Genomic DNA, 26,078 nt, shown 5'->3' on the forward strand with positions numbered 1-26,078 from the left:
GCTGGGATTACAGGCATGCGCCACCACACCCGGCTAATTTTGTATTTTTAGTAGAGACGGGGTTTCTCCATGTTGGTCAGGCTGGTCTCGAGCTCCGGACCTCAGGTGATCCACCCGCCTCGGCCTCCCAAAGTGCTGGGATTACAGGCGTGAGCCACCCCACCTGGTCAACAGTGTCTTCTCTAAGCAGAACTGTAGACCTGAAGTGCCCAGGCTAGAACTCTCTATTGAATGAGGATCACTCCATCGTGCCAGCTGCTCTCATATTGCTTTGGTGGCCTTTCTCAGAAAGGAGGAAGGTGGTGCTGGGTGTGGCTTTGGCTTCCTATGGCTGCCCCAATGCTGGTCTAACACTTTCTGTATCTGATTTGTGGTTGGATCCGTGCGTCCTACCGCTCCATGTCCTGGCTTTGGAGAAATCATTTCCCTCCCACCGTGATTGTCCACCTTCAAAGGTCAGCAAAGACAGTAGGCACTGCTGAGCTCTTGCAGCCTTCAGGGCTGAGCTGCTTCCTCTCCTGCTTCCAGTGAGGGGTTGCTTGAGGGTGCCTTCAGGAAGGAGCCTCACCCCTAATGAACTTGAGCAGGTCTTTGCTCTAAACTCTTCGCTGGGAACATACCCTCCCGTGGGACTTGGCATGGCACCCACCTCTAAAGAGCCACCTGTGCCACAGAGTAACCTCTTCTCCCTAGACACCCTGTGTGTCCTTGGTTGGATTCTCCAGGTGGGAGGGACCGGCTGAAGCATAACTGTGTATGTTCACATATGTGCCTTGGAAGAGTTTTATGCAGGAAAAGATTTGTAAATCAGAAAAATGAATGCTGGTATCTAATTTCCTGTCCCCGTTTTAAGTCCAGACCAAGTCACCTAACCCCTCGGGCTTGCAGCCCGCATCATCCACTGGGTGATTACCTTGAGTTATCTGGTTCAGTCCCTTTGCTGTGGGCACCCTCTTTACCTCTACAAGTAAACTGCAATTAATTTGACAGCAGGGGCAAGGGAACTGACGAGTCTTGGGTGCAAATCTTGAGATGCTTTGGCACATTATCTAATTCATTCTTTTTGTTTTCTTTTTTCTTTTCTTTTTTTTTTTTAGACAGGCTGGAGTGCAGTGGCATGATCTTGGATCACTGCAACCTCTGCCTCCTGGGTTCAAGTGATTTTCGTGCATCTAGCCTCCTGGGTAGCTGGGATTCCAGGTGTGTGCCATCACGCCCAGTTCATTTTTGTATTTTTGATAGAGACAGGGTTTCGCCATGTAGGTCAGGCTAGTCTCGAAGTCTGGCCTTAAGTGATCCACCCTCCTTGGGCAGGGTGCCACCTGCCTGAATGAAAATGCCCACCCTAGGGAAAAAGACACACACACACCCCCCCACAGAGAGAGAGAGAGAGAGAGAGAGAGAGGGACCAACCTGGCCTCTCTAAGTAGGTAGTGGGTTAACCTTCAGAAGCAAAGGCAGACAAAAACTGCTTGTGATACCTGCTGCTGCGTAGAGCCAGCCAGCATATAGATTATGCTTTCTTCCTTCTGAAGGAAGATGCTGGGATTACAGGAGTGAGCCTGGCCCCAATTCAATTCAATCTTTATGGGCATCAAACAAGGGCATTATTTACTACCCGTGATTTACAGAAGTCAAACCCAAGGCTCAGAGAGGGAAGACATTTTTTAGTCTCACTGCGAAAGTGACAGAGCTAGAATTTAGTCTCTGTCACGTTAAATCGTGCTACATGCTCCGTCTAGTTCAGAGCCTGTGTGGAAGTCGACACTGGAGTCCCTCAGTTTTCCTCATCAGGCTCCAGTCTGATTCCTCCAAGATCAGTCTCTTTCCCTCAGCGGAAGCCAGATGGGAATCACTGGCCTTGTAACCTTTTCAAGTGACCTCCTTGGGGTGTTCACAAGGAGCATAGCCATCCAGAGAATGATATTGTTTTTTCCTAGGGCTGGGGTGGGGGTGGTATCCCTCACATCATTCTAGAAACAGCGCCAGCCCTGCTTTTATCAGCAGGGGCCACGAAGAGGCGACAAGCCCTGATCAAATATGAGCGAGATTGACAATCTCAGCACTTTCCAGGGAAAGGATGCTGTCCCGCATGGCTTCAGGCCTCCGAGGAAGCCCCACCCTAAGACAGAGAGACCCCAAATCACAGTGTGTTTCCTTTTGGCCAGAGATGAGGCTTACTCATCCTACAACTGTGTCCATGGCATGTTCCTCAAGGACAGCTGCTCCAGATGAAAAGAAGAGATGCTCCCAGAGCCTTGAGGGGCTGCTGATAGGAACCCAAGACCTCACCCTGGGGCTGTATCCTGTGGCTTCAAAAATATATGTATTTGAAAGCTTCTAGCAAAACAGATTACACAAGAACGCAAATGTAAGATCGCTTTGGGATTCTAACTTTTTTTCTTAAGGTGTTTAAAGAAAAATGACACTCTTAAAAAGAAATGCCATTTGTTTTCAAAGCTGCAGCACCAGGGGACATGGAAGAGAAAGATTGAAATGTCCCTGAAAATGAGTGAAAATTCCAGTCTGTTTTTACTAATGTCCGAAATCTTAGGTTTATTGCCCAGGCGTTCCCCTGCCCCAGGGTCTCTGTGTGGCAGGCGAGTGGGTCTCTTTCGATGGTGCAGTCATCACGTGGCCGAATGCATGCTCACACAGGGAAGTTTGTTGAGCGTCTCCTTTGAGCAGTCCTTCCTCTGGTGAGGTGCACAGGCGGGCATCATGCCCATTCCATAGATGAGGAAACTGAGGCTGAGAGGGATGCAGCAATTTAGGACTTCTGGGTGGTATCACAGAAGCCTCATTCTCTTTTGTGGCATGTACTTTCTCTATTTGGGAAGTTAAGTTGGACTATGGGGGTTGGACCAAGGGGTCTTCTTGCTTCCGCTTTCTCTAGGCCAAGGCTTTGTGGTTATGGAGGAAGAAAGAGCTGGGGTCTGTCTTGGCAACCCTGTGACTCTTCTCCCCTATCCTCACCTGCCTTCTCACTTGACCAACATTTTTTAAGGGCTCCATGTACAAAGGTGGGGCTGCGGCACTTTCCCAACCAGCACCGTGGCCCTGCACCCTGATATGGGATGGTTAAGGCACACAGTCTTCATGGATGAGGGCCTAGGATGGCAGATGGAGCAGAAATGGACAGGGTATGGTCCGGCAGGTGGGGGTGCTGGAGAAAAGTCGCGTTAGGCAGCACGGGAGCCGGGTGCGGGGTCTCTCAAAGCCTCGAGTCCCTGGCAGTGCTGTGCTCTGTGAGGCCTGCTTTTGACTCCAGGGCACTGACACTCGTACCTTTTGCTTCTGCAGCTGACTACACTCCCTGGAGCCTTCTCCCGAGGTGCACAGGTGACCTTGGCACATACAGCCATTGTGATGGTACTTTGAGTGGAGGCTGAGTCATCTCCCCTTTGAGCTGCTTGGCACGTGGCTCCCTTGGTGTTCCCCTTTTACTGCCAGGACACTGAGATTTGGAGAGGTAAGTGGCTTCCCGGAGGCCATGTGCTAACAAAGAATATGAAGAGGTGATTGAAACAGGCCTAAGACCAGACCTAAGGGTCTGTACATTTTCCACATACTTTCCATATCTTTAGAGCCCTGAGCAAAGCAGATCTTTTCCTTTCTTCTAGGTAAGTCCAAAGGCACCTGCCTGCTGGGCCCACTATTTTCTAACTTTCCTAACTTTCTGATCCCTTGGGGGTGATAGTCAAATATTCTAGTCTGAGGCATTGGGATGCATGGTGCCATGTTCTGAGACTCTGCGTCAGGCCTGAACCCTGAATTTTGTGGAGGTGGGTGAGAGAATGTTCCCCCAGGGAACATGCCTAGACACGGGGGACAACAGTTGCCCTCATGGGGAGGCATCTGTTTACTCGCTGCTATGGGACCGCTTCAGCCTTTCACAAAACCACTGCAGGTGAGTGAGTTCTGCGAATATCAGGCCTGGTCTCTCTAGACTCATTATTTCCCCCACCCAACCCCTGTGTTAGTTCATCTCTAGCCACATTTTTATTGCCATCATCCAGGCCTGGACAAGCCAAGATCTTTTAACAATTTTAATTACTGAAAATAATAACTGCATTTTTTTTTAAACCCTAACTTTTGGTAGAGTCAGCCCAAAATACAGTCTTTGTGTTGCCATCTGGGAACTGGATTTGGAATTGTTCTTCCATGAGACTGCAGAGCAGAAAGGCAGGGCCAGAGGTCCCACGAGCTGGTCAGACCCGGCTCTGCTCCTTGCTGGCTGAGTGACCTTGGGCATTGTGATTCATATTCTCATCTGCCTTCAGGTGTGGTTACGAATGCTTTTTATCCTGCTAATTAATTTCTATGATTGCCATAAAATATTAACACAAATTTAGCATTTATATAACATAATATATTAATGCATAGTTTTTTTGGGGGGTGACGGTGCAGGGGCAGTGTTGACACAGAGTCTTGCTCTGTCACCCAGGCTGGAGTGCATGGTGTGATCCTGGCCCACTGAACCTTGACTTCCGGGGCTCAAGGGATCCTCCACCTCAGCCTCCAGAGTAGCTGGGACTACAGGCGTAAGCTACCACACCTAGCTAATTTTTTGTATTTTTTGTAGAGACGAGGTCTCACTATCTTGCCCAGGCAGGCCTGGAACTCCTGGACTCAAGCGATCCTCCCACCTCAGCCTTCTAAAGTGCTGGGATTACAGGTGTGAGCCACTATGTCTGGCTTATGTCTAGTTATCTAGGGCAGAGGTCAGACGCGGATCTCTCCAGGCTAACATCAAGGAACCTGTAGGCTGCCTTCCTTTCTGGAGACTGCAGGGGAGAGTCTGTTCCTTGCTCATTCTGGATGTTGGCAGAATTCGTTTCCTTGAGGTTGTAGGGCTGAGATCCTGTTTTCTTGCTGGCTGTCCAGCTGCATTGAGCTTCTGGAAGCCTCCCCGCTAGGCTTGTGGCCTCCTCTCTCCATTTTCAAGTCCAGCAATGGTGGGTCCAGTTCCTTTTAGGATTTAAATCTTTTCTCCCTCTTTCTTTTCACCTGTGTGATCTCAGCTAGAAAAGATTATCTAATTTTAAGGATTCATGTGATTGGACTGGGGCCACCCTGATAATCCAGAATAATCCCTACTTCAAGGTCCTTAGCTTTAATCACATCTAGGAAGTTCTATTGCCATGGGAGGCAACATATTCACAGGTTCCAGGAAATTCCGACATGGGCATCTCTTTGATTGGAATGAGGTGTGGCAGGTATTCTGACACAGTACCTCAGAAGGGTTGCTGTGATGATTAAGTGAATGGATACATGTAAAGCGCTTAAAATATTATGTAGAATCATATGAATTTGGCAGCATTGAATTGTTGACCTATAAAAGGTCAACTTAATAGTATCTGGTCTATAGTAAATCTTCAGTAAATGTTTGCTGTCATTACTCTAGTGGTAGAAATGTCATGCTTTATTTAGCCAGTTTGCTACTGTTGGGCATTACTTTTTAAAGAGTTATTATTATTTTGGTATTATAGTATATATGTGAACACCGTGATCATCATGCCTTTTTCAAATTTTATTCTGATTTAGGGTAATGCATGTCTTTCCAGGACACACTCAGTCTCCTGCTCTGGTGCCAGTGTCTCTCTGGCCTGAGGGGCCCCTCTTTCTTGCAGAGCCCCTCATCCAGCACCAGCTCAGCTCTGGGCCATGTGTGTGGGGTGGGACTTTTCTCTTTTGGGAAGTGGGCCATGCCTCTCCTTCCGGAGACCATCCCCTTTGTCTTCCTTGGGGCCCTTGACTCTTCGAACCAGCCTGCAGGGCACCACCCCTGTGGGCTCATTCAGGGGATGACTCCCTTCCCAAGGGCACCCTGAGTCCCAGGTCCCCAGGCCCACAGATGTTGGGCCGTCAGAGTGTGATCCCATGTCCCCAGTTCTGTAACTCCCTGCATGTAGCTCTTAAGACTCACAAGGCCATGTTTGCCTTGGCCAGACACTTTCGCCTGTCAGTTCTGCCAGTTGGGAAGTGTCATCCCCACTGTGTGAATGTGGAAGGGATAATGGAGAATTTCCACAGCTTGCCTAAGGTCATTGAGCAATGTGGAAGGGATCATGGAGAATTTCCATGGCTTGCCTAAGGTCATCAAGCTGGCATCTCAACTCAGGTTCATCTCCCTGTGATGACAGGAAAGAAATCAGGTGTGATTCTGTTCTTGTTGACCCCTAGCCACCTCTCTCATTAAGCCTTCTCTTGTAGGCAACTACACAGCCAGTGGTGAGAAAGCACCTAATTTACATCTTCATGCATTGAAACTGATGTCACTCACCTCTCCCCCTTGACCTGGAAGAGCCCCCCAAGGCTGCCATAGGGGACATGATAACCCATTCTACAGCTGCTGAAACTGAGGCCCAGGGAGTGTCCAGAGCTTTCTGAGGTCCACCATGTACTGTTGATCAGGATGAGTTATAGCCACCTCGTGTCAATGTTGAAGGTTCTCATTCAGTAGAGCTGGGTTCAGTTCTGACTTGCCTGACCAGCTAGTGCCTCATTTTGCTTTAAGTATTGGAGCCTCCAGCTTTATTTTCTTTCAGTGGGAAAGACTGTGAGATTCAGTCCCTCCTTGAAGCTGGGCATCGGCTTTCCTGTCCTGGGTGCTGTTTAGGTAGTGGCTGTTCTGACATGGCTTTGGAAAGCCTGGAATGAAACTGTCATGTCCAATGCTGAGATTTGTATAGACTGTCATTTTAACTGTGGTTATTATTCCTTAGGATCTGAGAAATAAAATCTGAGGAGGGAGCAGGGCCTGCCTCAGGGCCTCCTCTCCAAGTTGAGTGACCCATCTTCCCAGGTCTCCTTTTGTTCTGTCTTGAGCCTCTCTCCTGAGGTCCTGAAAGAAGAGAATGTGCCGTTGTGGGGGGCCTGGAAATGTCCCATGGACCATCTGGTGACTCAGCAAGATGATGTGTGTCCTCTGGGGACAGAAGGAGGTCCTGCACAGAGTGTTCCTGCCCGTTGACGCCCTCCCCAGATCTAAGTCTGACACATAGTAGCCTCCCGGTAATCTCAAGCGAAAGGACACATTTCTCAAGTGATCTTAGCACCATTTCATGCAATGAATTCCAGCCCAGCCCTTTATTCTGGCCAGCCCTGGTGGGTCCATTAGCTGCAAAAATTAGTTGTGCTCAGCTTTAATGCAAATGAGTAAGTATTACTTTATTGTATTGATTAATAAAGAAGCTCTCTTTGTATGATATCAAGACCATGAAGAAATTGCAAAGACATAGGTAGGGTCTACAGCAGGGTTTCTCAGCCTTGGCGCTGTTCATATTTTGGGTCAGTTGATTTGTTGTGGGGGCTGTCCTATGTATTGTAGGACATTGCTCAGCATCTCTGGCCTCTACCCACTGGATGCCAGTAGCGCTGTCAGTCACAACCCCAGCTTCCAGTTGGGACAACCTAAAGTGTGTCCAGACATTGCCACGTGTTCTTTTGTGGTGGTGGTGGTGGTGTGTGCATATGTGTGTGCAAAAATCTCCCTTTGTTGAGAACCACTAATCTAGAGACCACCTAATAGGGCTGACATGGGCTCTTCCACAGAGCCTTCTGCTTAAAGACAGATAGGTTGATGGACAGTTGGATTTAGGGAAAAGAAAACTGAGTTGAGGGTTTAAAGTGAATTTCATCCCCAATGTGGAAGATGAGTGTTCCGTTCCTGGCTGTAGGACATGGAACATATTACTCCACATGTGCGAGAAAAAAATCATCCCATCTACTTCAGGACTTTTGTGTGATTAAAGAGGCAAGATAGTCTAGTGCTTTTCATTCCATGGGCACTCAATAAAAAATAGGGGTCATATTTATGAATAGTAACAAAAAACCTCTTAAGGAAAATTATTTTAGGCCCTTGTTCAAGGTTCAGTTGACCATTTATTTTTAAACAGATGGGGGTGGCCCAGGCTGGAGTACAGTGGTGCCATCCTAGTTCACTGCATCCTCGAACTCCTGGGCTCAATCGATCCTCCTGCTTCAGCATCCCAAAGTGCTAGTATTATGGGCATGAGCCATTACACCTGGCCCATTTGACTATTTTTTATGCTTGATTGTAGAGAAGGGAATGTAAGTCATGAAGATCTAAACTATAAAGCCTGCGTGGCTTAGAGGCTGAGCATGGATTGTGGTTTAAGGAAGCCCCAGGTTCAATTTCTGGTTCTGCCACTTGCTAGCCATGGTGAGACCTTGCCCAGCTTTCATACTGTCAGGTTCTTTGTCTGTAAAATGGGGACAATAAGAGTACTGACCTCGCCGGGCTGTTGTGCTAGTGGCTGTGCTGCCTGAATGGGCCCTCCTTTATATGAATCCCTCTGCCACAGTTGTCCCATTTTTTTTTTTAAATGGTGACCCAAGTTCCATTATGGACGATCAGGCATTCAGGGGAAGGAGGGATCCAAAGCAGAGACAAAAGCAGCCAGCCAGCTCATCCCCTCTGCAGCTGATACCAAGGAGGAGGATGCCAGTGGGAAGAAGCGTGGCCATATGGCCGGCAGGATGCCTCACTGGTAACAGTCAGCCCGGCCCCTTTGAAGTGGTTTTAAGACCAATTTGGTAACTTGATTTGGAAAGTGGTATCGATGACTCCGAGGGCGCAGGATGCTCATTAGCTGCTGTCTGGGCCCGGCAAATTGGTTTAAGTGGAATGAAATTGGTTCCTTCCCTCCGCGTGCTCATGGCTGAGGTCCAGGCCCGATTGTAATGGGAACCTCTCCTGGGCAAAGGACATAGAAAAGCTTTCCGGGGAGTCTGACCCTCTTTTTTCATATGTGAATTCTACTTTCCCTGGGGGTCAAGGCCATAGGCTGATAAAACATAAAAATGAACCTGAAGTGGGTGGGGTGAGTGTGTGTGTGGGAAGTCAGATCAGAGGAGAATGAACAATGAACAGTTGCCGAGTATTTTTCAAGGGCCAGTTAACCATTCCCCTGTTGAGACAGTGTGCTTGATGCATTTTTTTTCTTTTCTTTCTTTCTTTTTTATTCTCCCATATTACAAACACTGCTGGGAGGAACATCCACATGTGCTTTCTTGGTCACTTATGTGAGAGCTCTTCCAGGATTTATACGCTGAGGCGACTTCACTGCCATGGAGGCTAAGGAACATTTTCTGTTTTATAAGACGCGATCACATTGCCCTCCAGAACAATCATGCCAATTTGTAGTCCCACTGACTGTACACAAGAGCCCTGTTTTCCCCCATCTGGTCACCCACATTTGATAGGTCTGAATTTTGCTTTTTGCCAGTCTCATGGGGGTGATGCCATTTCTGGTAGTTCCCCTGATTGCCAGGGGGATGAGCAGCCTGCCCTCAACTGCCCCATGCTGAAGGCCCTCCAAAGGCAGCATGAATCCTCATAGTCCCCGGCCTGTGCCCTGACAACCTAGGAGGACGTGCTGATCTCGTCCATTGCTTATCTGAAATGATTCCCTTTCCCTGTTCCTTTTGTTGCCTTGAGTGTCAGTTTTGGACCTCCCACTGAGCAGTTTTTTCTGTCACATAGCCATAGACAGGACTGAGTTCTTTGGAAAATAATCACATTCCACTGTTGTTCCCATCCATTCATTTTTTCCTTCAACTAACCAACATTAGTTAGCACTTTACTCAGCACAGGATGTGGAACCAAAGGCCTGGCTTTTGGGACACTCACCGTCCTCAGTCAGCTCTGTGTCCTAGGGAGAGACCCATGAGCTCTCTGGGCCTCCTTTTGTTTCTCTGTAATAAGGGACTAAAGCTACCAGCCTCGCTGTGGTTGGAAGAAAGAAAGAGTTAGTAACACATGTGAATGTGTACGAAGGGGTTTAGAGACAGACAAAACAAGGCAGGGCTCGCTGGAGTGCAGACCCAGGAAAAACGCTGCAGGCCAAATTGCTTCTGGTCTGTCAGGGTACCAGCCACACATCCAAGGCAGGGAACTTAGGGTGATTGGCCTTTCTGTTCATGCTCACTCTCCCCAGCTTGTTGGGTTATTATTATGCACAAGTCATTCAATCAATTGTATTGGGTGCCTAACATATCAGACACTCCTAGGTGCTAGGGATATAAGAGCAAGCAAAACAGACATGGTTCTGCCCTTGTGGGCCGTATAGTCTAGTGGAGGAAGGGGGAAGAGGTTAAGTATTTGTAGGAAGGTGAACCCCATGTCAAGAAAGCATCTTCCATCTTTCAAATGTTTCCAGGTAGCCTGTTACTCATGATAGCGAGGAAATGGCGGTCATCTCCATTGCTTTGGTAACTAGTTTGTGTCTGAGAAAGTGCTGATTCCCAAGAAAAGGAAAACCACGGACGAATGATGGCAAGACTATTCAATAGGAATACAAAGAAGAGCTCACGTTTATTGAGCACCTACTATATGTGCTGGACCCTCTTATAAGAGCTTTGTACAAATTAGGCAGACAGGCAATATTATTATCCCCATTTTATCTACAAGGAAACTGAGTACAAAGTGATAGCTTTTCTGCAGAGCTTGTGCACAGGGGCCAAAGTTTGGGAACAATGCCTTTCTTTAATTTGAAATTATCTGTTGTCGGTCTCACTTGTTGGAATTCCTAGAATCCCAGAAAAGTAAGTTTAAGTTTTCTTCTGCCAGCATCGGTCAGCCTGCCTTTGACCCAAGGTCACGACTCCCTCCCTCCTCCCTTCCCTTCCCTGCTCTGACATTCTTACCTTGTTTTTGAGTTCCTTATTCCCCAGTTTCCTCCAAGCAGCAGGCTCTGGGAACAGTCCTGTTTATTTATGTAACAAATATTTATTGAAATGCAGACTTGTTGTTTTCATAATACCTGTGTACAAGTTAAACCCGTGATCACTTATTCAGAATGTGCCTCTTGTTTATGAGAAGAGGTGGTCCATTGTTGAAGGCCTGTCACATGGCAGGTACTCAATCTTTTCTTTCCTTCTAATAAGTAGGTGAGTATTTTCCTCAGTTTGTACACGAGGAAATGGAGGCTCAGAGAACTTAGGTAGCTTACTCAAAGCCACACAGCTGGGTTAAATGGGTTCAGCACCATGAAAATCTGACCTTTAATGTCTGCACTCTTATTCTCTGGCCTATTGGGAAATAACTGGACAGGGATGGTAAATGAAGTTGATGGAGGCAAAGAGATAATTACTGTTGCTCAAAGGTGGATCGAGAGAGTTTGGGCAAAAACGGAACCACGAACAAGCCCTTGAAAGTCCCGTCGTCCTGGACCTGTGGTCTTTATAACTGCTCTTTCTTTGGCATTCCCTCTGTCTCCCCTGCCCAGCCCAATGCCAGGCACACTGAGCCTGCAGGGATTTACAAAGTGGGCCTCAGGTTTCTGCCCTCCCAGGTGGGCATAGGAATCACTGCTTAGCTTAGATTTGGGAGAATGGAAGAGTCAGGCAGAGTCTCAGCTGGCGCTGTTTCTTAGCTGCTTTGACACCTGGGGCAGGTTTCTGGACCTCTTTGGACATGGCCAGCTGTGTTGTGACTGCCCACCAGAGGCTGGGTCTGTGAATGGAAGGCTGAAGAAAAGGCAATGATCACAGTCCAGGGACAAGGTTTCTGAATCTTGTGAAATACTTACAAATACTATGAAACAGGAATACAAAAAAAAGCTCACATTTATTAAGCACTTACTTTGTGCTATACCCTCTTGTAAGAGCCTTGTACAAATTAGGCAGACAGAGAATATTATTATCCCCATTTTACCTACAAGGAAACTGAGTGCAAAGTGACAGCTTTTCTGCAGAGCCTGTGCACAGGGGTCAAAGTTTGGGAACACACTGCCTTTCTTTAATCTGAAAGTATCTGTTGTTGATCTCATTTGTTGAAATTCCTAGAATCCCAGAGAAGTAAGTTTTAGCTTTCTTCTGCCAGCCCCGGTCAGCCTGCCTTTGACCCAAGGCCATAGTAAGTCCCTGAGTGACTTCCCCTCTGTTTTATTATCCCTGACAAAGGGATACAGTATTGTGCGGTGGCTGTGGATGGCGTGTAGCAGTGTTTGCTTTCTCTTGAAAAGCAACTGCCGAGTGGTGGAGCACAGAGGTATTCCCTGAGCCCCAGCTTGTGCCCACGGTAGGTCCAGGGCATTTGGGGGAAGGAGACCGGCTCTAGGTGGTCCCGTCTGGTTTCTCAGGGGAGAAAATTCATAGATCCATCTCCTAGCTGTCATCCAATTCTGTGTAGAAGGGGAAAGCCAAGGTTGCCCTCAGATTTTGATCTTGGTTCACTCTGATTTCTCTATTCCAGACCAGGAGAGCTTCAGGGAAGCTTGGTGACTATGACTGGATGATATTCCGTCCCCTTTAAAACCATAGGTTGAAGTCCTACTTGCCCATACCTCAGAATGTGACTGTGTTTGGAAATAGGGTCTCTAGAGAGGTACAGTTAACTGAGCTCACGTGGCGGGGCTCTAATACGGTCAGACTGGTGGGTGTCCTTATCGGAAGAAGTGATCAAGATGACACACGAGGAGGGAAGACCACATGTAGACACAGGGAGGAGGTGGCCATCTGTAAGCCCAGGCCCTTCTGAGGCCTCAGAAGAAACAACTCTGCCCACACCAACCTTGATCCTGGACTTCTGGCTCTCAGAATTGTGAGGAAATAAACCTCTGTTGTTTGAGCAACCCAGCCTGTGAAAATTTGTTATAGCAGCCCTGGCGGATCAATACAGCGACCATGAGCAAGTCACTCACCCTCTCTGAACCCCCTTGGTCTCAGCTCTAAAAAGAAGTTTGAGAATTTCTACCTCACAGGCTGTGGTAAGAGGCATCAGGAATAGCCGACTTTCGTCGGGGGCTCGCTGCAAGCCAGGCCCTGTTTAAGCCTTTTCCATGTCTGAACACACTTCATCCTCATGTGTAGCCTTTGGCTGGGGAGGGGAGATACTATTGTTCCCATTTTACAGATGAGGACAGTGGAGCACAGAGCTGTTAATTAACCTGTCCCATGTTAGTCAGCAAGGAAGGGGCCGGTCAACATGTGGAACTTCGTAGTTGGTCTCTGGTGCCCACACACCGGATCACTATGCTGTCCCAGCTGTTGTTACAATAAGACTATGTAGGTGAAGGGCCCACCCACTAGTGCCTGGCCTATGGGACACATTGAAGACCAGCCCCCTGTGACCGGAACCTCCCATTTGCTGCATTGCGTTTGGAACGTTTGAATTCCAGGAGCCGTGTGTGTGTGTGTGTGTGTGTGTGTGTGTGTGTGTGTGTGTGTATCTGTCTCCCTCTCTCCCTCTCCTCTCTCCCCAGCCTTTCCTTTCTTCCCTCCTGTTTTTGGGAGGGAGCTCAGCCTCCCTTCACTGCCACTGCCCATCAGCATCCTCTCCCTATTCAGCCACCCCCACCCCCCATCGCTGGTATTAATTGACTTTGGCTCCTGTCCTGGAGCTCAGCCTGGCACCCAGACCTGCCGTGCTGCACTAACACCTCTCACATGGTTAAACCAGCGGGGGTGGCATTTAGCAGATGACGCTGAAACCCGTGAATCTGCCCTTTCTTACTGGGCCCTCACTGCTCTAGAGTCCCCGCCTCTTTTACGAAGCGGCTCTCATGGTTGATGGGTGAGTGTCAGGCCCCACCCAGGGACAGGGAGGCCCAGTGCTGGCTGTGGAGTTACCCAGACCTTACGGTAAAAACGCATCACCCTGAACGGGGGCCAGGCCAGGCATCAGCCCAAGCCGGCCCTGCCCAGCGGCTGGATTCTGACTCGCTGTGCCTTAGTCACAGGCCAGAGACTCTTCTGCTTCCAGCTGAGGCTGTCCCCCGCCTTCCCTGGCGGCCCGGGTTCCTGGAAAAGCTGCATGCCAGAGTACGGGAGTTTCCCTCCAACTGAAGCCATCAGAACGCTCATTTATTGAGCACTTACTAAGTGTCAGAGCTGTGCTAAGCCCTTTACATGAATCTTCTCATTTAATACTTTTAATAAACTTCCGGGGCACATGCTCTTCTAATCTCCCTTTTACTGATGATGCAGGCTTGACAGTGGGAATGCTAACCGCAGAAAGTGGCTCACCTCACTTGGGTGCTACTGTGTGCCAAGTCCTGCGGTTAACACCCAATAGCCCCTTGGCGGCGTGCTGTTATTACTCTCCCTGCATAAGAGTGGGAGGCTGAGACCTAGGCGTTTCTGGGTGTCCCAGCTCCTGTGTGCCATCTGCCTGTCCAGCCCTTAGCCACAAAGCTGTTGTGCCATGTGGGGAGATGCGGCCAGAGTTTCCCAGGTGAGGCTGGTCCTGCTTCAAGCGTGGGAGCTCCAACCACTGCTCCATGCTGCCTCCACTCCTGAACCTGAAGGTGGAGGAGTTTCCCACTGTCTCAGATAAGCACCGGGGCCCAGGGGTCAGCAGGCTCAGATGGAATTTGCTTAAAGGACTCTTGGGAGAAAAGCTGATTGGGGGATGGGATGAGACAGCTGGCAGTCACTTAGGAGACAGATGTATCGTCAGAACTAAAGACTGACCTGGGAGGACTGACTTTCACCCAAAAGGGCCTGGGCTGGGAATTCTCCTTTATGTCTCCTTCCCTCACACTCAAGATTCAGGTGCCCATGAGGAGCACCTTCTAGTGAGGAGGTGTAGGAGGGAGGATGGCTAACAGCTCAGTCTGCTCAGCACTTTTACAGTTTATAAGCCATTTCACAGACATTATCTCACTCCATTGGGCAATCACATGGGAATGCAAGCCCCTGTCTTTTCTTTTCTTTTTTCCAAATGGAGTCCTGCTATGTCGCCCAGGCTGGAGTGCAGTGGTGTGATCTTGGCTCACTGCAACCTCCGCTTCCCAGATTCAAGCGATTATCCTGCCTCAGCCTCCCAAGTAGCTGAGATTACAGGCACGTGCCACCATGCCTGGGTAATTTTTGTATTCTTAGTAAAGATGGGGTTTCACCATGTTGGCCAGACTGGTCTCGAACTCTTGACCTCATGATCCACCTGCCTCGGCCTCCCAAAGTGCTGGGATTACAGGCGTGAGCCACCATACCCGGCGCCCCTGTCTTACTGAAGAGCGAACCAAGGCTTCCTTAGAGAGGTAGAGGACCTTCCTGGGAAACTTTCATCCCACCTGCTCCTTCTACCCCAGTGCACTGCTGGAGCTCAATATTCCCGAGGCAAAGCTCCCTGCACAGCAATGTCCACAGCCGTGTTGTTGTCATACCTGTGCACCAGCAGAGAGCTCAAGGGTAGGGCCCTGGGTAGGAAGCCCAGGGCAAGGCCAGTGGGTAGAGTTGATGCAGGCCTCAGGCTGATCAAAAGGAAGACAGCGTCACAGCATAGATCTGACATCTGAGAGATGTCAGATCACAGAACGGTCTTGAGATTAGAGCTGAATGAATACCCCTAGGAGAAATTAAAAGGCATGTAACAAAGGAGTACAATATCAACAGCAAGCCTCTCCTGGTCATCACATGCCTAGACTGTGCCTGAACCTCACATTTGTCATTGCACTGGTCCTTGGCACTGCCCTTCAAGGGAATAACTGTTTGCCCTATTTTGCAGACTAAGAAACACATCCAGGAAGCAGCTGAGCTGGGAATTAAGCCCAGGGTTGATCCCGAAGCCTCCCTTCTTTCCATGCTGCTCTGCTCCTTAGAAAAACAAAAACAGAATTCTTTTTTTTTTTTTTTTAAGACGGAGTCTCACTCTGTTGCCCAGGCTGGAGTGCAGTGGCATGATCTCAGCTCACTGCAACCTCCGCCTCCTGGGTTCAAGCGATTCTCCTGCCTCAGCCTCCCGAGTAGCTGCGATTACAGGTATATGCCACCACGCTCGACTAATGTTTGTGTTTTTAGTAGAGATGAGGTTTTAACACATTGGCCAGGCTGCTCTCAAACTCCCGACCTCGTGATCTGCCTGCCTTGGCCTCCCAAAGTGCTGAGATTACAGACGTGAGCCACCGCGCCTGGCCAAAAAACAGAATTCTTTTAATGTTGCTCTAGGAAATTTATTTTTAAAAAATGGATTTCCTTCCGCAATGCCTGGCTCACAACCAATTGTAGATCAAGAAACAGATCTTGGGCCTTTGCCACCCAAGCAGGTTCAGAAAGACTGCCCTGGCCTCCATGTGCCCAGGGAGGCCAGAGGAGCCCACAGTTTCACTGTCTCAGCAGAGATGGAGGAACCTGTTAAACTGTCTAAGAAGCTAATAAAAAAATCCCAGTGAGATCATGTCTGTTAAAGCCCTTTGAGCTCCCTGAGCTCTGAGGCTGTCTTAACACTCACTGTCTCATTGCTTACTCAGCACAAATTTCCCCAGGGCTGCAAAGCCCCTTCCCTGTTTCCAGCCCCCTGGCTGCCTTACTCATTTCATTTGATGCTTCCTTTACATCTTGAAGATCTGCCATTTTTTTCTTTAAACACCCTATTCTAGAAAGAACTGGCATGTTTTGGGTACCTATTTTGTGCTAAGTCTTTTTTCTCCATTGGCTTTATAGTCATACTTTGAAACAAAATGTAATATGTGCCCTCATTTTCAGATGAGGCAACAGAGGCACAGTCTGGGGAGCTCAGCAAGGTCTCATGGTTTAGAATTGCAAGCTGTGTCTGCACCTAGGTTGTGCCTGCATTTTTTTTTTTTTTTTTTTTTGAGACGGAGTCTCGCTCTGTGGCCCAGGCTGGAGTGCAATGGTGCGATCTCAGCTCACTGCAACCTCCACCTCCCAGGTTCACGCCATTCTCCTGCCTCAGCCTCCCAAGTAGCTGGGACTACAGGCACCCGCCACCACGCCCGGCTAATTTTTTATGTTTTTAATAGAGACGGGGTTTCACCGTGTTAGCCAGGATGGTCTCAATCTCCTGACCTCGTGATTCACCTGCCTCGGCCTCCCAAAGTGCTGGGATTACAGGCGTGAGCCACCGCGCCCGGCCCGTGCCTGCATTTTTCAGGTCATTCTCTCCAGTAGGCAGAAGCTTCTCTGTCCTTCCTCAATGGGAGAACAAGGGCCTGCCTGGAATTTGGCCCTGAACTGACAGTTACAGCACATTACTTATTCTTGCTTTGAAGGTTGGGCTGGGCAATCTCTGTCCTTTTGAATTGTTCTGGAGTATCTTGGCCCCGATCTGCTGGGAGATCACCCTACTGCAACCTCCCTGTGCAGGAATGCTTTTACTGGACTCTGTGTAAAATGAATGAACAGATAGACCTTGATGTTGGAGATATCAGCCTGTAGATTGCCTGAGAACCTGACTCAAACCCCACTCTTGTCTCCATCTGCAAAAATCAAGCTCTTGGGAATACCTTTATCAGGGGGTGGCCATAAAGATAGTTAGAAGAATAAATTATAATAGCTAACATTTATTTAGTATTTAGTATTATAGTAACATTTATTTAGTATTTAGTACCAGAAACCATTCTGTTTGCTCTGGTAGCAACAGCACTATCCACACCCCTCCCAAATTAACCATGAGATAAATTGAACGGGTAATTTGCTTCCATTTTACAGATAAAAAAGCTGAGACTGAAACTCTAACTTGCAGAATTGGAGCTGAAACCCAGATCTCCTGAGATAGAGAAGACATTCCCTTCTCCCTACTCCAAGAAATCTGTTGTGAGGTCATTTCTATGTGGACTTCCTAGATGACTGGAACATTTTTTTTTTCTTCATTTCTTTCCTTTCCTCTTCTTTTCATTTCTTTTCTTTTCTTTTGCTACAGCTCACGTAGGTGCCTGGTTCATAATTTCTCCTTCCCAGTAGAATCCCAACTATAGAAGATACATACATAAATGCAAAGCATGGCCTAGGCAGGTTGGCTCTGGGACTTCGGAGAAAATATGCACAAAACTTGAAATACTGATCATCTTGAATATCTCTTAATTACTAGCAGTAAGGCACAACCATATGCAAAAAGAAACCAAAACCATGGGCTTTTGCCACTGCTTGACATTGCTTCAAGAAAAGATTTGCCTTTGAGGGTGAAGTTGACCTCCATTACTCTTAAGTTTCCTTGTGGGCCTCAGAATGTTATTTGAGAATCATTCTGAGGGATAACAGAGGCCTGCAATGCCTATGTCTTAACTAGAACAGATGCTTTTTGATGAATTGTCTTGTTGTGGTTGTGTGACTGCTGTGACTGAGACTCAACAAGTACTCACTTCTTTTTTTTTTTTTTTTGAGACAGAGTCTCACTCTGTCACCAGGCTAGAGTGCAGTGGTGCCATCTCGGCTAACTGCAACCTCCGCCTCCCGGGTTCAAGCGATTCTCCTGCCTCAGCCTCCCCAGTAGCTGAGACTACAGGCACGCACTACCATGCCCAGCTAATTTTTGTATTTTTAGTAGAGATGGGGTTTCACCGTTTTGGCCAGGATGGTTTCGATCTCTTGACCTCGTGATCCACCCGCCTCGGCCTCCCGAAGTGCTGCGATTATAGGTGTGAGCCACCACGCCCGGCCAACAAGTACTCACTTCTACCTGTGGGTGTCATTCAGCCCCCCAGTGCCTCTCCTAGGTGGGAGTTGCCTGCCTTGAGCAGGTGAACAAACTGAGGCCCAGGGAGTGGCTTCCCCAAAGTCATACAGTGTAGAAGAAGGATTCGGGCCTCTGTTTGAGTTCGTGGATTTCCTCCATGAAGCAATGACTGAGCTGCTGCTCTGCAACTGGTGCTCGGCTTGGTCCTGGGAGTCTGTGAGCTCTGTACCATGGGCCAGGGCTTTCTGTGTGCTGCCACATTTATCCTTTGCACCACCCTACAAGCCTGTCCTCCAGGTCCTCCATCCTTTATTCAAAACATTTAGGATGAATTATGTTTGGGAGTTTATCCTGTTTTGAGATTTTAGAAAGGCAACACAGTACGCATATCATACCATGTGTTATGGGCTGAATTGTGTCTCTGCAAATTCATATGTTGAAGTCCTAGTGCCAAGGACCTCAGAATGTGACTGGATTTGAAGGTAGGGCCTTTAAAAAGGTAATTAAGTTAGAATTAGGCTATTAGGGTGGGCCCTAAGCCAACCGGGCTAGAGTCCCTGTAAGAAGAGGAAATTTGGACAGAGACACCAGGATGCGCACACGCAGAGGGAAGGCCATGTGTGGACACAGTGAAAAAAACAGCTATCTGCAAGCCAAAGAGAGGCCTCAGGAGACACCCAACTGCCAACACCTTCAACTTGATCTTCTGGCCTCCAGAATTATGGGAAAATAAATTTCTGTTGTTAAAGCCACCCAGTCTGTACTCCTTTTTTATGGCAGCCCTAGCAGACCAATATACCGTGTGTCTGGGGCAGTGCCTCTAACCAAGCCCAAAATTTCTACAGGGAAATATATGAATTTTCATAGTAAGTGGGATAAATAAAATCCATAAACAGCTTCATGGTAGTTCAGGCCAAGATACTAAGTTTCCAACACACAGTGGGCCTGAGAGTTATGCCCAAGAGTCTGTAATCCCCTCCCCTCCCCTGCTTTCCCCTCCCCTTCCCGAGACAGTCTTTCTGTGTCACCCAGGCTGGAGTGCAGTGGCGCAATCTCGGCCCACTACAACCGCCACCTCCCAAATTCAAGTGATTCTCGTGTCTCAGCCTCCTGAGTAGCTGGGATCACAGGCACGTTCCACCACACCCTGCTAATTTTTTTTTGTATTTTCAGTAGGAACGGGATTTTTCCATGTTGCCCAGGCTGGTCTCAAACCCCTAGCCTCAAGTGTTCTGCCCCCCTCGGCCTCCCAAAGTGCTGGGATTACAGACGTGAGCCACCACGCCCTGCTGTAATATCATTTCTATTCTGCAAATAAAAAGCCAAGCTCCAAGAGGCTTAGTAATTTGCCCAGGATGCCCAATTAGTTTCTGCAAGGGCTAAATTTGTAGCTGGGTAGCTGGCCTCTAGGCCTTTGAATTTGCCTGTCATACTGTACCACCTCTTGACAGAGATAGCCTGGGTTAGTGCCCTCTCAGAGCTTGGTGAGGCAGACAGGCACATCTACAACTATAGTATGTCACAATGGAGGGTGAGAAGGGCATCTGGGACCCATGCTCAAGGGGAAGAGCCTCGACCTTGGCCCCAGCACTCAGCTGTTCCAGGTTGAGCCCTAGTGCTTGTTCTACAGGAAGGATGGTGCAGAGCCAGGCTGGCAGGGCTGGGGATGGAGCTGAGGCTGAGAGGGGCCTGCCCCTCATCCATCCAGCACCATCAAAGGCCTTTCCTTGGCTGGCAAGAAGGGAGTGCTGAACAAAGTCTGCTCTGTCTTTCCACACTGTGTAGGGACAGATAGGGAGCTGTGGCAGGAGAAAGGACTGCCATCTCTATTCCAGGTTCCGTGGTGAAGGGAAGACACAGCTCTGCAGTTTAATTTTTTGTTGTTGCCTTTTTTTTTGTTTTTGTTTTTTGAGACGGAGTCTCGCTCTGTTGCCAGGCTGGAGTGCAGTGGTGTGATCTTGGCTCACTGCAACCTCTGCCTCCTGAGTTCAAGAGATTCTCCTGCCTCAGCCTCCGGAGTAGCTGAAACTACAGGCACGCACCACCACGCCCAGCTAATTTTTGTATTTTTAGTAGAGATGGAATTTCACCATGTTGCACAGGATGGTCTGGATCTCTTGACCTTGTGGTCCACCCACTTTGGCCTCCCAAAGTGTTGGGATTACAGGCGTGAGCCACTGCGCCCGGCCAGTTTGATTTTTTTATAAGTCTCATGTTTCTCTGCAAAACATGAAAACAGGATCTGCTTCACACTTGAGCTAGAGCCCTCCTTTTAGCAGAAGCTTGTTCTTGTTTATTCATTTTTATTTTATCTTAAGAATGGCCTTTCATAGGCCTCACTATTATGGTAGACACTATTATTATTATCATCATCACTATCATTATCACTTTTTATTCTCTCTAGTAATTAACCAGTTATCACTGGCCTAGCTTGCATGGTGGTTTAATGCTTTTCAAAGAACTTTTCAACCACCGTTTACCTCTACTTTAGCTACTAGTACCATCCCTATTTTGCACATGTGGAAGTGCAGATTCGGAGATGCCAAGTCACTTGCCCCAGGTTACACAGCTTGGGGATGGCAGGATCCACACTCTGCTCCCAAGCACTAGGAAAAGCACCGTGATAGCCTGTGATAGGAAGCCCTCTTCAGACTCAAGTTTCAGGGGTGGTTTTAAACGTGTCTTCTGGCTGGACGCAGTGGCTCACGCCTGTAATTCCAGCACTATGTGAGGCCGAGGTGGGCAGATCACGAGGTCAAGAGATCAAGACCATCCTGGCCAACATGGTGAAACCCCATCTCTATTAAAAATACAGAAACTAGCTGGGTGTGGTGGTGCAAGCCTGTACCGTGCAGCTACTCAGGAGGCTGAGGCAGGAGAATCACTTGAACCCAGGAGGTGGAGGTTGCAGTGAGCTGAGATTGCGCCACTGCACTCCAGCCTGGTGACAGAGCAAGACTCCATCTCAAAAAAAAAAAAAAAAAAAAAGAGAAAAGAAAAGAAAAAAAATCTTCTGCAGGCCATGGGGGACATGGTCTTCATTTTGTAGGTGAACAGACTGAGGTACAGGAGGAGTCATTTGCCTAGGGCCAAACAGCTCGTTCCTCTTCAGGCCTTCCCAGTCCTGGGAGCGAGTGTTTCTCTTTGCCTTGGGAGGCTTTGCAGCGTGTGCTGCGCAGCTGATAGCACTGCAACCCCTGAATGTGCACACACACACAAGGTGCACACAGGCATGTGCATGGTAGGGAGGTGTGGGTGCACTTTCCAGCTTCCCTGCCGTGCCTTGTTCTGCAGGGCAAGGCTGAGAAAGAGCGGGCAGCCTGTGTGATATGGGGATAGACGTGTTCTCACATCTTGGCCATGGTTTCTAATTATCTGGCACAAAAAGCCCTGCTGGGTGATCAAAGCTGAGTGCCCCTAACAGAAAGCAGAGAGGCACATGGGAATGACAGGTGGTGAGGTGAAGGGAACATGGGCGTGGCATCAAACAGGATGGACAGAGTGGTTGGTTGGCTGATCTAAGTGTGGAGGAGGTTGTAATCTATTCATTTAAATGAATATATTTATTCAGCACCTACCATACCAACCTTAGAAAACTTCATGCTTTCCGTTTTTTTTCTCTTTTTTTTTTTGTTTTTCTTTTCTTTTCTTTTCTTGTTTTTTTTTTTTTTTAAGATAGAGTCTCGCTCTGTCACCCAGGCTGGAGTGCAGTGGCGCGATATCGACTCACTGCAACCTCCGCCTCCCAGGTTCACATGATTGTCCTGCCTCAGCCCCCCCGAGCAGGTGAGACTACAGGTGCACGCCGCCATGCCCAGTTAATTTTTTGTATTTTAGTGGAGCCGGGGTTTCACCGTGTTGCCCAGGCTGGTCTTGAACTCCTGAGCTCAGGCATTCCGCCCGCTTTGGCCTCCCAAAATGCTGGGATTACAGGCATAAGCCACCATGCCCGGCCTATGCTTTCTGTTTTATTTGATCCCTTTTTTGGGGAAGACAGGGCAGGTTGAAAGGTCTGCTTTCCAGGGGAGGAAACTGAGGCTCAGAGAGGAGAAAGTCAGGTGCCAGAGGTAGGTGAGAGCCAGGATTTGACCCAGTGATTTAGGATTCCAAGTCCAAGGCTCAAAGTGTGTCTTGACAGCTGCAATCTAGGATCTGGATGTGTGCCTTCTGTGGCTCAGTGACTCCAGAATTTTTCCAACATCTGGTTGTACAGAATAACAATAGTAGCATGAATGATCCCATAGCCGACAGCCACGGGAGCCATGTGCCAGGCCTGGTTCTAAGCACATGTCATATTTGAACTTCCAGAGTCCTCCTAGCTCACTGTGAAGTGGGTACTATTGAAGGGGAAGCTTAAGGGCCTCAGTCAGTTGTCACGGTCACAGCACCAAGATGGGAACCGAGCAGGCGGCCTGGGTCCTCATGGTTTGCTGCTGTTCTGTGCTGCCCCTTAGCAGGGTGGGGTGGGGTAGGTGGGCTCAGGCCTGCAGAGCATCTGTGTGGCTCTAAGGGAGAAAGAGCAGGAGGGAGATTTGGGATGTCTCCTGAGCGCTAGCCATGTGAGTGCATTTTACCAAGCGAATTGATGACTATCAGTCCCCTGATTGCTTCTTGTCTTACGTTTTTATCTTATCCATGCATTTAGTGAGCATTTATAAAGGAATTCTGGTATTCTAAATATTCTACACTCTGGGGATATAAAAGTTAAAAGACCCAGGCCGGGCACGGTGGCTCACGCCTGTAATCCCAACACTTTGGGAGGCCGAGGCGGGCGGATTACGAGGTCAAGAGATCGAGATCACCCTGGCCAACACGGTGAAACCCCATCTCTACTAAAAATACAAAAATTAACTGCACATGGTGGCACGTGCCTATAGTCCCAGCTACTTGGTAGGCTAAGGCAAGAGAATCGCTTGAACCCTGGAGGCAGAGGTTGCAGTGAGCCGAGATGGCACCACTGCACTCCGGCCTGGCAACAGCGCGAGACTCTGTCTCAGGAAAAAAAAAAAAAAAAAAAAAAAAGACCCAGTGCCTACTCTTAAAGGAGCTCTTCTTATTGAAATTCTTTAAGGAAAGAAGGCAGGAAACAGACATCTTTAATGGGCCAGAGGCTGATTTAGGCTGTTCAGACATTGTTAAGCTGCTCAGCATTTGAAGTTCAAAGAGGCTGAGAACAAACCGGTTAGAAAATGGCAGAACAGGGTTGGGACCTAGGTCAGCAGCCCCTCAGGAACCCCTGGGTGCTTTCACTCCTAGCCCCAAATGCAATATACAGGTGAGGCCCCTGCAGAATTTTCATTAGGCTGAGTTCATTTCTGGAAGCAGGGAATTGGCATCCACTTAACCATCCCTAATGCCTGCCTTTTCACGTATATCTGCACTTACTTCTGGCCTTCCCCGGATGCAGTATGTGATTCCTGGAAGGGGTCTCCTGTACGTGGTAGTTTTGTCGTCTGCAGGCAACCCAGGATGACATGATTTCTGGAAATTTCCCTGATTTCTTTCTGCTTCACTCTCCCTCTTTTGCTGGAGGGGATCGGCTTAGGCAGCCATTGTGGTGTTCATTCAACATGTCCAGTACAGCCTGTTACTGCAGTTCCCAAGTTGGAGGGTCTGTGAGCCTACTCCCTTTTTTGAACAGAGGGGTACATGGGGAAGCTGAGCCTCTGATGAATGGGTTGATTTGTCCCAGCTCACACAGCTTGAGGGTGGCAGAAGCCACATCTCAGGCCTCAGAGGTGCTCTCCTCCGTTTGCCTCCCTGGTCTTGCCTCCTGGAGGCCTGTAGATAGGAGACACCCTTCCTGGAAAGACAACAGCTTGGGGACATTACAGATAAGGCTGGGCGGGTGTGCTTAGCCAGCCCAGAATAAAAGGATCACCGAGAGAAGTTAGGAATCGACCTTCCTTGAGGTGGGTTCTGCAGATAAAGATGCTTTTGAAGTTCAGTTGGTGGGAGATAGGATCTTTGTGGCCTTCTGGATGGATGCACCATGATAGGGAAATCAGCAGGCTGAAGATAGGGAAAGTGAACACTTATCACTGAAGGCCTCTGCAGGGTTTGCTTTGAGGTACTTCCTTCCTGTCAACCCTGTTCTGGAGTCTGTCTCCATTTTTCAGACACAAAAACTGAGGCATAGATAACTGTTTTCTGTTTTTTGTGGGGAGAGGGTATTATTGTTTCAATTTCCTGGACACTTCAAAACATAGGGTATTTCTCATTATGCAATAGTTTAATTGAACACACACTGCAGGCCAGGCACGGTGCTGCATGCATTCTGGAAGTACAGGAATGAGTTGGAAGTGCTCTTTTTCCTTAGATATTTTTTGTTCTCCTGTGTGTGTGTGGGGGGGGGGGGCACGAATAGGGGAGGAATTTAGATGAGAAATCAGATAATCACAGCCAAGGTGCCTGCCTGGGGACACAGGGTGCCATAGGCACACAGAAGGGCCCAGGGTGTGGACTTAGGGTGGTCAGGGAAAGGAAGGAGTTTGCCCAGAGAAGAGGCAGGAGGGAAACAGGAAAGGTAAGCAGAGGCCAGATCCTAGAAAGACCATTTTGACTTTGTGCTGAGGGCGATGGTCTCATGATGCAGATTTTAAGCAGAGGTGAGAGAGGGAGAGATTAGCATTTCAGAAAGCATGGCCTCTGCCATAGGAAGACAAGATCAGAGGGAGGTCCAAGCTGGTGGCCAGTGGTGACGGGGCCTGAGCTGGAGGAGACAAGGATGCACTGGAGACCCAAGAGAGAAGTCCCTGAACGCGGTGCACGAAGAGCCTCTGGGGTTACAGGAAGGAAGGAACACGTGTGTTCCTTCTTAATCCTTAAGCCAGCACCTTGAGTTGGGTGTGATCAACTCATTGAATTTTTTAACTTCAGCTGTGACATTATAGATCATCTAGTTCTGCTGTGACCTTATTTTGTAAATGATAGGGCTAGGAGTCACCATCCCTCTTAAGGTGTTCTCACACCCAGGTTGGGCTTTTTGTCCTTGTCTTCTGGAGGTTCATCTGCATTTTATTTTTTTGAGGCAGAGTCTCGATTTGTTGACGAGGCTGGAGTGCAGGGGTGCTATCTCAGCTCACTGCAGCCTCTGCCTCCCAGGTTCAAGTGATTCTGCTGTCTCAGCCTCCCGAATAGCTGGGATTACAGGGGCACACCACTGCGCCTGGCTAATTTTTGTATTTGTAGTGGAGACGGCGTTTCACCATGTTGGCCAGGCTGGTCTCAAACTCCTGACCTCAGGTGATCTCCCACCTCGGCCTCCCAAAGTGCTGGGATTACAGGCATGAGCCTCCATGCCTGGCCTAATCTGCATTTTAGCTCTATTTTACAAAGGAGCAGACTGAGACTTGCAGATGGGCAGTAGTGTCAGATCCTCACTGGGGTGGGCAGGGAAGAGGAGGTGTTTGGAAGAGGGCCCCAATGGACCTCTGGCCTGTGGGATTGAGATCGGGCTGGCCAGCTCTCCTCTCTTTCCTCAACAGAGTCTGGGTCTCACCCTGCCCAGCAGCTTTCTCTTCCTCCTAGAAGTGCCCAAGACAGGATCTTTTAAGTTCTGGGATCTTCCACCCCTCACACGGCAGCCTTCCTGCCCCTGCCCAGGCTGACTTCACACCATGCTCTGTTATCCCAGGTCCTAGGCTCGCATCAGCCACTTGCCACCATGTTGGTGACTGTCTGCCCTCTACCT

General features: G+C 48.7%; 1 protein-coding gene across 7 annotated transcripts in view; it reads left to right on the top strand.

The window, feature by feature from the left end:
* Nucleotides 1-26,078, top strand: part of LOC129041960 (uncharacterized) — a 208,282-nt gene that overhangs the window by 44,441 nt on the left and 137,763 nt on the right. For 3 of the 7 annotated variants that reach the window (XR_010127292.1, XR_010127291.1, XR_010127290.1), the window contains exon 3: nucleotides 3,304-3,472. The exons of 2 other annotated variants lie outside the window; for them this stretch is intronic. The gene's annotated coding sequence lies outside the window, so the exon portion shown is untranslated. Of the gene's footprint in view, nucleotides 1-2,168; nucleotides 2,372-3,303; nucleotides 3,473-26,078 lie in introns of those variants that run through there. 2 more of the 7 variants (XM_063669067.1, XR_010127289.1) reach the window with 2 other exon arrangements.

The sequence above is a fragment of the Pongo pygmaeus genome, chromosome 7, assembly GCF_028885625.2.
Source record: "Pongo pygmaeus isolate AG05252 chromosome 7, NHGRI_mPonPyg2-v2.0_pri, whole genome shotgun sequence".
Classification (NCBI taxonomy): domain Eukaryota; kingdom Metazoa; phylum Chordata; class Mammalia; order Primates; family Hominidae; genus Pongo; species Pongo pygmaeus.